The sequence below is a fragment of the Bos indicus genome, chromosome 22, assembly GCF_029378745.1.
Source record: "Bos indicus isolate NIAB-ARS_2022 breed Sahiwal x Tharparkar chromosome 22, NIAB-ARS_B.indTharparkar_mat_pri_1.0, whole genome shotgun sequence".
NCBI classification, from domain to species: Eukaryota; Metazoa; Chordata; class Mammalia; order Artiodactyla; family Bovidae; genus Bos; species Bos indicus.
In genome coordinates, this window is record NC_091781.1 from 15,652,217 (window position 1) to 15,669,901 (window position 17,685).

Here is a 17,685-nt window from a genome sequence, read left to right on the forward strand (position 1 = left end):
GCAGTTTCTTTACAAGAGAAACCACCAAATTCAAACGTTTTTATGAGAAAATTTCAGATTTTAAAACATGGGAAGTCAACTTGTTTTTCTTTTTTTCCCCATATAGCTGTGGGCCAGCCTGTGTGTACCTGGGGACTGGAGCCATCCCCTACTTGGAGTCACATCTACTCCATCCTGCATGGGGCTTCTATTTTCCCATCTTCTGTTTAAAAGTGGATGATAAACCACAAAGTCCTACTATGTAGCACAGAGAACTATATTCAACATCTTGTTATAATCCATAATGGAGAAGAATCAAAACGAATATACATATGCATATGTGTGTGTGTGTGTATATGTGTGTGTGTGTGTGTATGGGTTTCCCTGCTAGTGGGAAAGAACCCACCTGCCATTGCAGGAGACAAAAGAAACATGGGTTTGATCCCTGGATAGGGAAGATCTCCTGGAGGAGGGCATGGCAACCCACTCCAGTATTTTTTTTTTAATTAAATTTATTTATTTTTTTAACTGAAGGGTAATTGCTTTACAGAATTTTCTTGGTTTCTGCCGAACATCAACATGAGTCAACCATAGGTATACATATGTCCCCTCCCTCTTGAACGTCCCTCCCATCTCCCTCCCCATCCCCCAACTCCAGGTTGTTACAGAGCACTCACTCCAGTATTCTTGCCTGGAGAATCCCAAGGACAAAGGAGCCTGGCAGACTATAGTTCATAGGGTTGTAAAGAGTCAGACACTACTGAAGCGACTTAGCATGCATGCATATGTGTATATATGTGTGTGTGTATACATACATTCAAATGGGGATACCTTTCCTTTTCTCCTTTGTTTTCCGCTTCTTTTCTTTTCACAACTATTTGTAAGGCCTACCCAGGCAGCCATTTTGCTTTTTTACATTTCTTTTTCTTGGGGATGGTCTTGATCCCTGTCACCTGTACAATGTCACAAACCTCCGTCCATAGTTCATCAGGCACTCTATCAGATCTAATCCCTTGAATCTATTTCTCATTTCCATTGTATAATCATAAGTGATTTTATTTAGGTCATAGCTGAATGGTCCAGTGGTTTTCCCTACTTTTTTCAGAATTTGGCAATAAAGAGTTCATGATCTGAGCCACAGTCAGCTCCTGGTCTTGTTTTTGCTGACTGTATAGAGCTTCTCCATCTTTGGCTGCAAAGAATATAATTAGTCTGATTTTGGTATTGACTATCTGGTGATGGGCTGTCTGGGGAGGCCTTACAAATAGCTATGAAAAGAAGAGAAGCTAAAAACAAAGGAGAAAAGGAAACATAGACCCATTTGAATGCAGAGTTCCAAAGAATAGCAAGGAGAGATAAGAAAGCCTTCCCCAGTGATCAGTGCAAAGAAACAGAGGAAAACAATAGAACAGGAAAGACTAGAGATCTCTTCAAGAAAATTAGAGACACCAAGGGAATATTTCATGCAAAGATGGGCACAATAAAGGACAGAAATGATATGGACCTAACAGAAGCAGAAGATATTAAGAAGACGTGGCAAGAATATACAGAAGAACTGTACAAAAAAGATCTTCATGACCCAGATAATCATGATGGTGTAATCATTCACCTAGAGCCAGACATCCTGGAATTCAAAGTCAAGTGGGCCTTAGGAAGCATCACTATGAACAAAGCTGGTGGAGGTGATGGAATTCCAGTTGAGCTATTTCAAATCCTAAAAGATAATGCTGTGAAAGTACTGCACTCAATATGTCAGCAAATTTGGAAAACTCAGCAGTGGGTACAGGACTGGAAAAGGTCAGTTTTCATTCCAATCCCAAAGAAAGGAAATGCCAAAGAATGCTCAAACTACCACACAATTGTACTCATCTCACATGCTAGCAAAGGAATGCTCAAAATTCTCCAAGTGAGGGTTCAACAGTATGTGAACCATGAATCTGCAGATGTTCAAGCTGGTTTTAGAAAAAGCAGAGGAAGTACAGCCACTATGGAGAACAGTGTGGAGATTCCTTAAAAAACTGGAAATAGAACTGCCATATGACCCAGCAATCCCACTGCTGGGCATACACACCGAGGAAACCAGAATTGAAAGAGACAAGTGTACCCCCAATGTTCATCACAACACTGTTAATAATAGCCAGGATATGGAAGCAACCTAGATGTCCATCAGCAGATGAATGGATAAGAAAGCTGTGGTACATATACACAATGGAATATTACTCAGCCATTAAAAAGAATACATTTGAATCAGTTCTAATGAGGTGGATGAAACTGGAGCCTATTATACAGAGTGAAGTAAGCCAGAAAGAAAAACACCAATACAGTATACTAACGCATATATATGGAATTTAGAAAGATGATAATGATAACCCTGTATGCGAGACAGCAAAAGAGACACAGATGTATAGAACAGTCTTTTGGACTCTGTGGGAGATGGTGAGGGTGGGATGATATGGGAGAATGGCATTGAAACATGTAAATTATCACATGTGAAACGAATCGCCAGTCCAGGTTCGATGCATGATACAGGATGCTCCGGGCTGGTGCACTGGGATGACCCAGAGGGATAGCATGGGGAGGGAGGGAGGAGGGGGGTTCAGGATGGGGAACACATGTACACCCATGGGGGATTCATATCAATGTATGGCAAAACCAATACAATATTGTAAAGTAAAAATAAATAAAACTGAGATTAAAAAAAGAAAGAAAAGGCAGGGGAACCAGAGATCAAATTGTCAACATCCGCTGAATCAAAAAAGCAAGAGAGTTCCAGAAAAACATCTATTTCTGCTTTATTGACTATGCCAAAGCCTTTGACTGTGTGAATCATGACAAACTGTGGAAAATTCTGTAAGAGATGGGAATACCAGACCACCTGACCTGCCTCTTGAGAAATCTATATGAAGGTCAGGAAGCCACAGTTAGAACTGGACATGGAACAACAGACTGGTTCCAAATAGGAAAAAGAGTACGTCAAGGCTGTTTATTGTCAGTGTGCTTATTTATCTTACATGCAGATACATCATGAGAAATGCTGGGCTGGATGAAGCACAAACTGGAATCAAGGTTGCCGGGAGAAATATCAATAACCTCAGATATGTAGATGACACCACCCTTATGGCAGAAAGCAAAGAAGAACTAAAGAGCTGCATGATGAAAGTGAAAAGAGGAGAGTGAAAAGTTGGCTTAAAGCTCAGCATTCAGAAAACTAAGATCATGGCATCTGGTCCCATCACTTCATGGGAAATAGATGGGGAAACCGGAAACAGTGTCAGACTTTATTTTGGGGGGCTTCAAAATCCCTGCAGACAGTGACTGCAGCCATGAAATTAAAAGAGACTTACTCCTTGGAAGAAAAGTTATAACCAAACTAGACAACATATTAAAAGGCAGAGACTTTGCCAACAAAGGTCCATCTAGTCAAGGCTATGGTTTTTCCAGTGGTCATGTATGGATGTGAGAGTTGGACTATAAAGAAAGCTGAGCGCCAAAGAATGGATGGTTTTGAACTGTGGTATTGGAGAAGACTCTTGAGAGTCCCTTGGACTGCAAGGAGATCCAACCAGTCCATCCTAAAGGAAATCAGTCCTGAATATTCATTGGAAGGACTGATGCTAAAGCTGAAACTCCAGTACTTTGGCCACCTGATGCGAAGAACTGAGTCACTGGAAAAGACCCTGATGCTGGGAAAGATTGAGGGCGGGAGGAGAAGGGGACGACAGAGGACGAGATGGTTGGATGGCATCACCAACTCAGTGGACATGACTGTGAGTAAATTCTGGGAGTTGGTGATGAACAGGGAGGCCTGGTGTGCTGTGATCCATTGGGTCACAAAGAGTCTGTCACGACTAAGTAACTGAACTGAACTGCACTGATACTTACCTATAACTTAATCACTTTGCTGAACACCAGCAACTTTGAAAATCAACTATACTTCAGTTAAAAATGGAAAAAGTAAAGATGGACTTCTGACTTCCACTTTGGATGTGAAAAGCTGGGAAAACATCACTCCCTACCTTACAACAGGAAAAAAGCAGAACATTGTGCAAATCCACAACTTCCCTTGAACCCATAAAGAAAACTGAGGACTCTGGTTAAAGAATTAACTCAAATTCTAAAGATAGGCACCTCGAAAGACAGATGGGGTTGGAGCACCTGCTTGGCCTAGAACACCAGAGGGCACGCTGGGGAGTAAGATTCTGCCTTGACTCTGCAGTGACTCCCACAGGCTACATGTGGATATTGTGAGATCTTGAAACCCCTCCTTGGGAGCCATAGACACAGGGACTCGCCCCCCCTCCTCCCCCTCGCCTGCCCAACAGGCACCTATCCTTTGTCTTGGCAGGTACTTGTAAAAAAGATACAGGAGCAGAGAGAGAGTCCTGATAAAATGTTCCCATGGCTCTTGGGCAGGGGAGCAGCAGCCGCTGCAGGAAAGGCCAGCAGTCTTTCCCCACCAAACAGTGTTAATTTATGTTGTGGGAAGGACAGCAAGCCCTCCTGCATTCAGATCACCCATGGCAGCAGGAGGAAGAAAAGAGAAAAAAAAAAAAAAAAACCTGCACTCCATCCTGGACCCAGCCTGTGAAAGGTCTCCTACAGCCAGGGCACTGCAGAATCCCCTGGAAGACCTCACTGCCCAGGCACAATGCCCCATGCCTACCTAAGACTGAAGTCAAAACACAGCAGTGTCCATCTCCCTCCCTCGTGCTATGATGAGGACAAGTGTCAAGTAACAAGTCACAGCGTCTTATTGCTAGGAGAGACGTCTTCTCTGAGGGGCAGGTGCAAAGGAAGTCCTGAAGCTGAGGATGGACAGATATTGAAAAAACCCTCTGGAAACAATTCAAATGTCCTGCAACTGGGGAACTGATCAAACAAACTGTAGTACATTGTACAATGGGCTTCCCAGGTGGCGCTAGTGGTAAAGAACTCACCTCCCAATGCAGGAGACAGAAGAGACAGGGGTTCAATCCCTGGTCAGGAAGATGCCCTGGAGGAAGGCATGGAAACCGACTCCAGTATTCTTGCCTGGAGATTCCCGTGGACAGAGCGCTTGGTGGGCTACAGTCTATGGGGTCGCAAAGAGTCGGACGTGACCAAAGCAACTTTGCATGCAGGCACACTGTACAACAGGATGCTACACGACAACACAAAAGACTAAACCCCTGAAATACTGCATCACTTGGATGAATGTCACGTGCATTGTGCTAATTCCTACATACTATAGGATTCCATTTCCATGACTTCCTGCAAAGGCCAAACTGTAAGGATAGAAAATATATCAGGCTCCTCCCTCCATGGGATTCTCCAGGCAAGAATACCAGAGTGGGTTGCCATTCCCTTCTCTAGAGGATCTTCCCAACCCAGGGATCAAACCCACATCTCCTATGTCTCCTGCATTGGCAGGTGGATTCTTTACCACTGAGCCAACTAGGCTTCTTTTAGGTGTAAAAGACAGAAATTTCAACTCAAATCTAGCTTGGGTCCAGGAGGAATTTGTTGAGAGGGCTCTGTCTCTCACAGATTGGCAGCCTGGGCATCGGGGGTGATGGGAACCAGGGACTCATTTCTGTCTCTCGACCCCCTCCCTCTTCTGGGGATCTTCTCTCTCACTGCACACTGGCTTCCTTTGAACATGGCCGTGAGCATCACATTTCACCAACAAAGAGGAACTACATCCCTTATTCTAATTCCAGCTGAAAAGTTCCCACGAAGCACTCTGATTGGTCCAGCTGAGGCCAATCAACAGTGGCCAAGGAGCAGAGTCTATGATGATTACCTTCCATTCCATGTGGTGGGAGTGGAAAACAGATGTTCCCCCCAGAAAGCGGGATGCTAAGCAGACAAGACATTAACTGGCTATTGCAGCTTCTTATCGTCTTATGGCAATTAATTTTCTTCTTTGTTCTCCAAAAGAGGTTGGAGTTCTACTTGTTGCTTTAGTTCATTCCAGCTTCCTGAAATAGACAGGGGGCTACTATGAGGAATGAAAATAAGACAAGATCCTTCCTCTCAAAAACAAAACAAAACAAACAACAAAACACCCTACATCCTGGTCTAATGAGGGAGACAAATATATAAACATTTCATTACAAAATCCCATGATAACTGCTCTGAGAGCACAGTAGGAGGCAGCCACATCGCCAAACCTGGGGTTTCGGACAAGGTTTCCTATAGGAGATGCTTCCAGTGCAATTTGAAATTTGAGTAAGAAGGGGTAAGGGCATTCCAAACAGAAGTGTAGGATGCACGAGTGCAGGGGAATTGCTCTTACAGTGGATGGATTATGAGTCCCTCAGTGGAGGCTTGTCAGGTCTTTTTATGAAAAGGACAAAATACCTTTTTAAAAAAGCTCTTCATAGTTTTCAGAACACTTATACCCCATTTTTTTTTGGCCTGTCCAGCAGCCACACCTAACAGAAACATAACCAAAAATGGGGAAATAAGAACACAACAAACATCAGAGAAAAGGATGAAAACAGATTTTCTTCAACAGTGCTCAGCTCCCACACCACTCCCAGGTCTGGAACTGGGCTGCAGGTAGGCTGATGCTTCAGAGTTAGTGGTTGGTGAGATGGGTGTGGGGGAAGCAGAAAGTGGGCAGAAACGTCCACGTTGCTAAGCAGTGCCTTGCGGGACCTGAACTGGGTAGGGAATGTGGATGAGAAAGTGTAAGAAATGGGACAATCAAGGAAATGAAGTTGAAGAACCAAAACACTGGGAATAAGGTCACAAAGTATTGGGGGGTAGAGACTGAAGTCTGAGATTGAACAATATCTGAGATTGTGCGGTTCTGAGCGGTGGGATGTGCCACAGAATGTGGTCGTCGTCAGTGGTTTGCTGAAGAAGGAGGCAGAGTAGCATCACAGGTGCCATCAGAAGAGGCCCAGGATCTTTGAGACAAGATATTGTACGTATGTCAGCATGAAAGCTGAAGCCACGAAGTATACAGATGAGTTTGGGGTAGAGAAGAAAAACAAGTGGCAGATGCCACACTTTTTTAGGAAAAGAGAGGGAGTCAGCAGGAGGTTGGTGTAAGATGGTGACTGGGAGGGGAAAGGAAGGTGGAGCCTGATGACAGGAACTTCAAGAAGGAGGTGTCTGCATGGGAATGGAAGATAAGTGTCCATGGGCAGCTGTGGAGTCAGGGGGAGGCAGCCGCTCCTCCACTGACTGCAAAGCCAAACAGGAGAGCTGGAGACAAAATGAGCAGCCCGCACGGAGGAAGTACAGGCGCAGCCTGGGCCAGGATTGAAGGCACCAATGCAGGGGATATTTAACAATTAATTAATTTTTCTTGAAGTACAATTGGTTTACAATATTGCGTTAGTTTCAAGTGTACAGCAGGTGATTCAGAGTGACTTTTTGCAGATTATGTTCCATTAGAGGTTATTACAAGAGACTGAATATAACTCCTTGAACTATGTAGTAAATTCTTCTTGCTTATCTATTTTATGTAAAGGAGTTTGTATCTGTTAATCCAATACACTTGATTTGTACCTCCTACTCCTCTTTGGTAACAGCAAGTTTTTTTTTTTTTTTTTTTTCTCATCTGTTAGTTTGTTTCTGTTTTGTAGATAGACACATCTGTATCATTTTGTACATTCCACATATAAGTAATATCATATAGCACTTGCCTTTCTCTGACTTATCTTACTAAGTACAACATTCTCTAGGTCCATCCATGTTGTGGCAAATGGCACTATTTCATTCCTTTTATGGCCGAGTAATATTGCATTGTATATACACACATCTTCTTAAGCCAATCATCTGCTGAAGGGCACTTGGGCTATTTCCATATCTTGGCTACTGTAAATAGTGCTGCCATAAACATTGGTTATACCTATCTCTTCAAATTAGAGTTTTCATTGTTTTTTTTTTTTTTTTTTTTGGCTATACGCCCAGGAATGGAATTGCTGGATTGTATGGTAGTTCTATTTTTAGTTTTTTAAGGACCTTCTATCCTGTTTTCCATAGTGGCTGCATGGCACCACACTCCAGTACTCTTGCCTGGAAATTCCCATGGATGGAGGAGCCTGGTGGGCTGCAGTCCATGGGGTCGCTAAGAGTCGGACACGACTGAGTGACTCCACTTTCACTTTTCACTTCCATGCACTGGAGAAGGAAATGGTAACCCACTCAAGTGTTCTTGCCTGGAGAATCCCAGGGACGGGGCAGCCTGGTGGGCTGCCATCTATGGGGTCGCACAGAGTCGGACACGACTGGAGCAACTTAGCAGCAGCAGCATCCTGTTTTCCATAGTGGCTGCACCAATTTATATTCCCACCAACAGTATAGAAGGGTTCTGTTTTATCCACATCCTCTTCAGTATTTGTAGACATTTTGATGATGGCCATTCTGACCAGTAGGAGGTATGACATACTCACTGTATGACCCCTCACTGTTGTTTTGATTTGCATTTCTCTAATAATTAGCGATGTGGAGCATCTTTTCATATTCCTGTTAGCCATCTATATGTCTTTAGACAAATGCCTTTTAGATCTTCTGCCCTTTTTGATTGGGTTGCTTGTTGTTTAGTTTTTATATTGAGATGTATGAGCTGTTTGCATATTTTGGATATTAACCCCTTATCAAACATATTGTTTGTAAATATTTTCTCACATTCTGTAGGTTGTCTTTCTGTTTTGTCAAGGTTTATGGTTTCCTTTGCTGTGCAAAAGCTTGAAAGTTTGATTAGGTCCCATCTGTTTATTTTTGCTTTTATTTTTTTGCCTTGGGAGACTAACCTAAGAATATATGGCTACAATTTACATCAAAGAATGTTTTGCCTATGTTCTCTTCTGGGAGTTTTATGGTGTCATATCTTACAATTAGGTCTTTAATCCATTTTGAGTTTATTTTTTAAAATATTGTGAGTGAATGTTCTAATTTCATTGATTTACACATATATGTTCAGCTTTCCCAGGACCGCTTGTTGAAGAGACTGTCTTTTCTCCATCATATAATCTTGCCTCCTTCATCACAGATTAATTAGCTGTAGGTATGTGAGTTTGTTTCTGGATCCTATGCTGTTCCCTTGATCTGTATGTCTGTTTTTATGACAACACCGTGGGGTTTTGATTACTGTACCTTTGTAGTATAGTCTTTTGCACTGAAGTATTTTAGGTGTTGAGCTTCCCTGGTGGCTCACATGGTAAACAATCCGCCCGCAGTGTAGGGGACCAGGGTTTGATCCCTGGGTCAGAAAGATCCCCTGAAGAAGAAAAATGGCTACCCACTCCAGTGTTCTTGCCTGGAGAATCCCATGGACAGAGGAACCTGGTGGGCTACAGTCCATGGGGTCACAAAGAATCTGAGACTAAGCACACACATTTTAGACATCGGCCTGATTTCTTCTAGAAAAAAAAATATATATACATATATATATATTTTTTTTTTTTAAACAGCCTCACTGTATCAGACACCTATGTGCTTCCTCAGATTCTCATAAGTGGCCATCACCATGCCAGCCTTGGCCATGATGAGCTCTAAGAGGCAACTTGTTCTGCCACCTGAGGTCTTTGGCTGCTCCCATGACGTTCAGACTCCGAGGACCCGCCATGCTGTTGGGTATGGGACCATGCTTCCACAGTGGCTCCTGAAGGAGGCAGGTGATGCAACCCAAAAGCACAGGGAAATTAACTCTGTGAGGGGAGCCTTGGCCAGTGAAGGACAAGAGATGGTGGAGAGCCAGAAGGCAAATCCCTTCTCCATTCCTCCATCATGGACTATTTCTAGGCACGGTGTTTCTATACCATCTGTTTGGAGACACCCTGCATATCATCAAAGGACTGGCTGTGTCTCTTCTTGAAGCAAGGCCTGCTCGGGAATGAACCACCCTGTATTTTCTCCCCACCCTTCATGGAACCTTCCTCTCCCCTCACTTTTGCTGCCGTGGGATTGCACCTTCCAATAACGCACTGACACTTACCTCTTGCCTCATGCTGTCTATTCAGGGGACCTGAGCTGGGTGAATCCAAGTAGGAATTTTTTTCAATTCTCATCCATAGATAGCAACTTTTAAACATATATGTATGTATGTATATATTTGTTTGTCTGCACTGGGTCTTAGCTGTGGCATGTGAGATCTAGTTGCATTCCCTGACCAGGAATTAAACCCAGGCTCCCTACACTGGGAATGCAATCTTAGCCGCAGGACCACAGGTCAGTGTCCCATTGGTGAAAGCATCACATGACTGAATCCATATTCCAAAGTAGAGAAATAAATGCCACCTCTTTCTTATTTAAAAAACAAAAGTTTATTTATGTATTCATTTGTTTGACTGCACTGGGTCTTAACTGTAGCATGTGGGATCTAGTTCCCTGACCAGGGACTGAACCTGGGCCCCCTGCATTGGGAGCACAGTGTCTTAGCCACTGGACCACCAAGGGAATCCTCATCTGTAGCAACTTTAAAGGTTAATTTCAAACGCATAGTGGGCTACTCCCCTTACCCGAAAAGACTGCCCAGAGGAACAGAGCGACTCACTGGAGCAAGTTGGGAGGTGAAACACCTGAATGGGTGAAAGGGTAGAAGCAGCCACCATGCACCTGTAGATGCTCCGCATTGGGGCACAAGGTCCAGCTAGATAGCCCAGAGTCATCAAACATGCATAGAGATGGCAGCTGAGCATGAGCAAGCCGCGGTGAGCACAGAAGGCACGCGCGCCTTGCAACCTCACCACGCCAGGGCTGTGGCTCACCCTGCCCCTGCTTACTAGGCTGTGGGCTAGTAGGAGGCCTCTGGAACATTCCCGCCAGGTGGAAGAGGGGCAGCACCTTGCAGAGAGGGAACTTTGAACTGGATCGTGATTGAATTCCTTGATTAGACTAACATTTTTATTGAATTAGACTGGTCTTTGCCTGAGTGGACTGAATTCAGTGTTTCTGCTGCCAAGTGGGAATGAGAGCTCATTAAAGAAAGTACATGCAATTATTATTATTTTTAAGAACAGTTGGACTCTCCCAGGCCCACTTTAATTTGGCCAAGAGCCCTGTCCTTGACTATGAACTCTGAGGAGAGCCAACCAGACTCCAGCGCTTGAATAAACAGGGTTTGTGTTTCTGTGGCTGGAATAATGAGGCCAGGGGCAGATTACCAGGATGCTGTGCAGTGGCCGAGTCTACACGAGAGGCTGGCTGTGTGCTCCTGGCCACGAGGATTGTGGGGATGAATGAAATGTCAGCACATCACGTATATTTTCATAACACACATTACTGTCTAAATTCATTGTGGACATCGTCCAGATTTCACCATTTGCTGCTTGTTGGGTAAGTGGGATATGTGTGCAAGGTTTGTGTCTGTGTGTGTGTGTGTGTGAGTGCATGGTGTGTACAAAGTCATGGCTGAGAGCCCTGGCTCTAACATCAGACAGATCTGGCTTGGAACCCAGCCCTGTCACTCACCAGCAGCGCAAACTTGGGTAAAAACTGAACTCAGTCAGAAAGGTGCTTTTGAGGGCCATCACAGTGAAAGTGAAAGTCACTCAGTTGTGTCCAACCCTTTGCAACCCCATGGACTGCAGCCCACTAAGCTCCGCTGTCCATGGGGTTCTCCAGGCAAGAATACTGGAGTGGCTTAGGCGTGGCTTTCTCACCTGAAAAGTGAGGATAATCATACCAAATTTACTGGTCTGTTGTGAGAATCCAAACTCCAGCCATCACATACCTTCACAATTCCTGCCACATCCGTATCCCACTTAGGCTGGCTGTTCTCTGCTTCAGCCCTTTCCCAACCCAGATCCAGTTTCCACCAAAATCTATACCCTGTGGACTCCCCCCAGGCTCCTAGCCCACTGGCCTCAGGTGGCTCAGTCCTTGGAAGGCGCTGACAGATGAGACCTCAGAGGGAGAGAGGCTGGGGTGTTCCTCTCCTAGCCTCTTTACTTGGGTGCCTTGGCTCTGCCCACAGCTGAGCCCCCTCAGTGGTTCCAACTCTTGGGAAGGGGGACAGGTCCCGGCTCCCTTCCTTGACTCTTCAGGCCTCGGGTGGTAACAGCCAACCCCCGGGACTGCCCTCGGAGACTTCAGCATTCTTTAGGGTTCCTTGTACCCTGTCCTAGGAATTGTGCAGATTTTCTTCAAGTTTTGCATGGAGACTGGAAAGAATTCTTTTTCCCACCTAACCCTGGGTGATAGACTCCTGGATTATTGTTTATGTGGTGTTTTCTTATCAAACTCACATTTACAAAATCTAAATAATTTTTAATGGGAATTTTATGTCTCCATGTCATTGTGGACTTGATACGCTGGCTTTAACCTTTCTAATCACATTAAAATAAACACATACCTTTAAAAATAAACATGTTCAGGGAATTCCCTGGCAGTCCAGTGGTTAAGACTCCACGCATTCACTGTGGAGGGCCCCAGTTTGATCCCTGGTCAGGGACCTAAGACCCTGCAAGGTGTGTGGCACAGCCGAAAAAAAAAAAAAAAATGTGTTCACCATGTCCCACCTAAAGTCAGCTCTGGTACCCTGGTAGCCTTTGGAGGCCCCTTTGGGAAGGATTGAGTCATTCTGTGGAGTTGCTCAGCTCAGAGACACTCCCTTTTCTGTGTGAGTGTTCTGAAAATAAGAATCCACAAGTCACACACAACAAACACACACCAGGCAGGACCGTGTTCCTCCTCAAACTATCTCTGCTATTCGCATAAAATACAACAGAATTGTCCTGTTGCTAATAGAGTCTGCATGCCTCCTGTTGGGATGGTTCTCTGTACGAGAATCATCTTCCCTCTCCTGCAGAAAGGGCAAGGAGTTCATTTTGAAAAAAAGAAACTATCCGCAATCACCCCCAGTGCAAACAGAGTCTTTCTGAAGTCTACCTTCAAATGACAAGGATTTAAAAAATAAATCTGGTGGAATCTTGCTGGGATTTTCAGACCGAGAAGCTGAATAGTTAAGACAGAATATATCACTCTTTGTTAAAAAATAGAATATGCCCAGAAAGCTGGATTCAATCTCTTAAGCATCTTTTCTCCTTCCTCCTGCCCCCTCCTGTGTACTGTGAGTTTCTTCAGCTCCACCCACCACACCTTCTGGCCACACACACACTTGCCAACTCACACGTGCACACTCATACACGAGCATGTATGAATACACACACACATTCACACCTGCACACTGCTCCCAGGCGCGGTGGCAGGATGGCAGTTCCTGCCCTCTAGCATCAGGGAGCTGGCAGCTTTCTGCACAAATTGCCTCCGGAACAAAGCAAGCTGGCCTGCGAGAGGACTTCTGTCATGTCTGCCGTAGTGGTGCTACTCAGGATCAAGCAAGACTGATGACAAAACTTTTTTTTAAAGTGGCTTTTTTTTTTTTTTTTTTTTGCTATTTAAGTCACAGTAGATGAGGAGCTGACCAGAGATGTGCAAAGGGGTACCCTGTTGAGTGTCCTATAACTTCAGCTTGGTTATAGGAATGGAGACAGGGAAAGTGACTTTAAGAAGTGCTATGGCTGATTCATGCTGAGGTTTGACAGAAAACAGCAAAATTCTGTAAAGCAATTATCCTTCAATAAAAAATAAATTAATTAAAAAAAATAACTTTCTGAAAATCACAGGAGATAATTTAGGGACTAAATAATAAAGGTAAGACTACATTTCATTAAAAAAAAGAAGAAGAAGTGCAGTGTGGTCACTGGAATCTTCCTCCCTCCCTCCATTACTTCCCTCCTTCCTTTGTTGAAAGTAAGCCTCTCTCCTACCCAAATGCCAGTCCCTCCTCTTCTCCGCAGAGGTGAACACAGCTCTGCAGAAGACTGTGCTAATGCAACAGAAAAACACAAAAATCTCCTATGAGCCTGATGTCAGCTGGGATTCTCTGGCCCTGCTATTTGGAGGTAAGAGGACTGAAGACCTCCAAGTCCACAGTGAGGGGTCAAGCCCCATGGCCTCCGTAGATGTCTGTAAACTCCCAGCACTGAGTCCCCTCCTCTGGACCCCTCTGCTTCTGGAATTCAGGGTTGTCTCATGCACCCCTGGGGAACCCAGATGCAAAATATCAGCCCTTTCCCTGATTTCCATATAATAATCCACTCTTACTAAGTACAACTTCCCGCAACCCGCGGCCCCCATCCTCATATAACATCTTCACTTCACCCACCACAGGGCATAACGGGTGTTTGGCCAAAGGTCCAGACTCTCTTTCAAGGGGAAACCTTGAATCTATCCATTCCACCACTCCAATAGACAGTCTAATGTTTCACATATAAAAATTCTTATCAGAGAAATCTCTAGTTATAGAGGTGAAACATAGATTTCTTATTTAAAACACCAGTCATGTATTTCAACAACCAAAGTAGCATCAAAACCAGTCTCAAAGTTTCCAGTGCACTGTGAGTTTCTCCAGTGAAGTAGAGCATTAACGTACCTTCTCTTTGAGGGTAAAAGATGCAAAAGAAGAGAGAAAAAAAAAAAACAACCCACAACAGTGCTATGGACTGAATGTTTATGTCCCCAGAATTCACAGGTTGAAGCCCTAATTGTATTTGGAGGTAAGGCATTCGGGAGGTGATTAGGTCATGAGGGTGGGGCCCTTAGTGGGATTAGCATCCTTCTAGGAAGAGAACTAGCCCTTTTGTCTTGGTCACGTGAGAACATAACAAGAAGTGGGTATTCATGTACAAACCAGGAAAAGAGCCCTCACCAAAAACCAAATCTGCCAAGACCTTGATCTTGTACTTCTCAGCCTTCGGAATCATGTGAAAGAAATGTTTGTTGTTAAGCCACCCAATCTATGCTCATTTGTTACAGCAGCGTGCGCCAAGACAACATCAAAAATGAACGATAGAGCAAGATCTCTTGAGGGCAGGGGTGAGAGATGAAATTACAAAAATTCAAAATGGCCAATTTTATTGATTTATTTACCTTTTTTTTTAATATATTGGAGTATAGCCGATTAACAACATCATGGTAGTTTCAGGTGTATAGCAAAGTGACTCAGCCTTGCATAAACATGTATCCTTTCTAAACGGCCAACTCATTGAGAACTCACTTCTCAGAACTTGCTGAGAAAAGCCAAGAAAGCTAGCGACAGGGTCAGTGGCATAGCTTCCCCACGCTGGCCAGAACTTAACATGGACCAGGTGCTGTGCTCTGCATCATTTTAAAATTTAATTCAGCTTCTACCAAAGTAATAATACACATTAAAAAAAGGCAAATTGTACTCTAAGGGCAGTAAGAAAAATAGCTTTCCTCTTCCCATGCCTCCCATACCAAGTCCCAACTCTTGAGCAAATAGCTTTTTACGTATATCCATTTTCCTGAGCAAAAGGAATTATACTATTGCATTGATTTTTCCATTTTAAACATAATCCCCTGCCTTCCTGCTATGATGAGGGTTTTAGCACATATACCTTCACCTTATCTCTTTTCTCTCCTACATCCTCCCCATGGAATCATATCACATTTTTGTTAAATCAATATGCAGCGAATATATTATCTTTACTAAATAAACATTGGTCAAGCTGCTCAGGGAAGTATTACATTTCCTTTCATGTATGACTTTTTGTTTTCCCTGGAGTTAATCATTGACTTTTTTTTTTTTCACTTGCATAATTCCATATACACATCACTAAATCTCCAGAAGAGATGTAAAATTCTCTTCCATATATTCAAATACATCAGTTTCATCTGTATTTTTGGAGCTATCCTTCCCAGAGCTATCCTTCTTCCTGCCCCAGTTTGGATTGGTGGGTCCCCATCCTTGCTGCCCAGTGGTCCTTCTAGAGCTTCACTCACCAAATGGTGAGTTCCCTTCGATTCTCCTTTGTGTTAAATCCAGTTTCTGGGGAACAATGGCTTCATCTTTCTTTGCTAATTCTTTTATTTTGGTATAGCTTTACTAGGATACAGAGACTGCCTTTGGTTGCTTGGTTAGGTATAGAGTTCTAGGCTGGAAGGACATTTTCCTTGGTATTTTGAAAGTTGTGTTCCCTTTTCCTCTAGATTTCAATGTTGCTGAGATGATGTCACTCTGACCCCTAATGTGTTGCATGTGACCCTTGTTTTGTTATTTCTGTCCCTACTCTCCAGAGGGTTTTCTTGTTTGTTTGTTTGTTTTGGTGTACAGTTAATTTACAATACAGGTGTATAGCAAAGTGAGTCAGTTATACATATACATATATCCACTCTTTTTAAAAGTCTTTCCCCATCTAGGTTATTACATAATATTGAGTAGAGTTTCCTGTGCTATACAGTCGGTCCTTATTAGTTATCTATTATATATATATAGTAGTGTATATATGTTAATCCCAATCTCCTAGTTTATCCCCTTGCCTTTTCCCTTTGGTAACCATAAGTTTGTTTTCTACATCTGTGACCCTATTTCTGTTTTGCAAATAAGTTCATTTGTTTCATATTTTATATTCCACATACAAATGATATCATATGATATCTTTGTCTGACTTCACTTAGTATGATAATCTCTAGTGATTATCTCTAGATTATCTCTGCTGCTGCTGCTAAATCACATCAGTTGTGTCCGACTCTGTGCGACCCCATAGATGGCAGCCCACCAGGCTCCCCCATCCCTGGGATTCTCCAGGCAAGAACACTGGAGTGGGTTGCCGTTTCCTTCTCCAATGCGTGAAAGTGAAGTCGCTCAGTTGTGTCCGACTTGTAGCGACCCCATGGACTGCAGCCTACCAGGCTCCTCCATCCATGGGATTTTCCAGGTAAGAGTACTGAAGTGGGGTGCCATTGCCTTCTCCTCTAGATACTCTCTAATCTCCATCCATGTTGCTGCAAACGGCATTATTTTGTGTTTTTTATGGTTGAGTGATATTCCACTGTATATATGTATTGCATCTTCTTTATCCACTCCTCTGATGAAATTTATATTGTTTCCATGTCTTGGCTGTTGTAAACAGTGCTGCAGTGAACATTAGATGCACGTATCTTTTTGAATTATGGTTTTCTCCAGATATATGCCCAGGAGTGGGATTGTTGGATCATATGGTAATTCTATATTTAGTTTTTAAAGGGACCTCCATATTGTTCTCCATATTGGTTATAAATTTATATTCCTACCAACAGTGTAGGAGTGCATGCTTTTGTCTACACCCTCTTCAGCTTTTATTGTTTGTAGACTTTTTAAGTAATGGCCAGTGTGAGGTGATAGCTCATTGTAGTTTTGATTTGAGAGGATTTTTTAAAATCTGCTCTTTATCCCTTTAAAATTTCATGAAAATGTGTTTTAGATGGGTCTCCCTCCCCTTTAAAAAAGATTCATTGTGCTGGGTACTTCCTGGGCCTGTTCAATCTGGAAAAAAAATATTTTTTAGTTCTGGGGTATTTTAAATACTGTTTTCTTTGATAAGTTTTTCTTCCCTATTCTCTTTGTTCCCCATGGAATATCTTTTATCTTCTGTTGGACCTCTTATATTGCCCTAGTGTTTTTTATCCCACTTTTGAGACAGTACTTTGACTTTACCTCCATCCTTTTTATTGCCTTTTTTTTTTTTTTTTTTCATTTTCAACACCTCTACTGTCCTTTGAATACTTTTCAGGTACAATTTCTTCTCTGTCTTCAAGGGTAGAACACCATTATCCTGTTTGCTTAGCTCCTTTTCTTCTCTTGTTTGTTTTGATGTTTGCTTTCTGTGTTGAAGGTTTTTCTTGTGATCTTCACCTTTCCCTTTATTCTAGGAAGGTGGCATCCAAGGTTAATGGCGGTGGTTTGACAACTGGGGATGTGGTTTG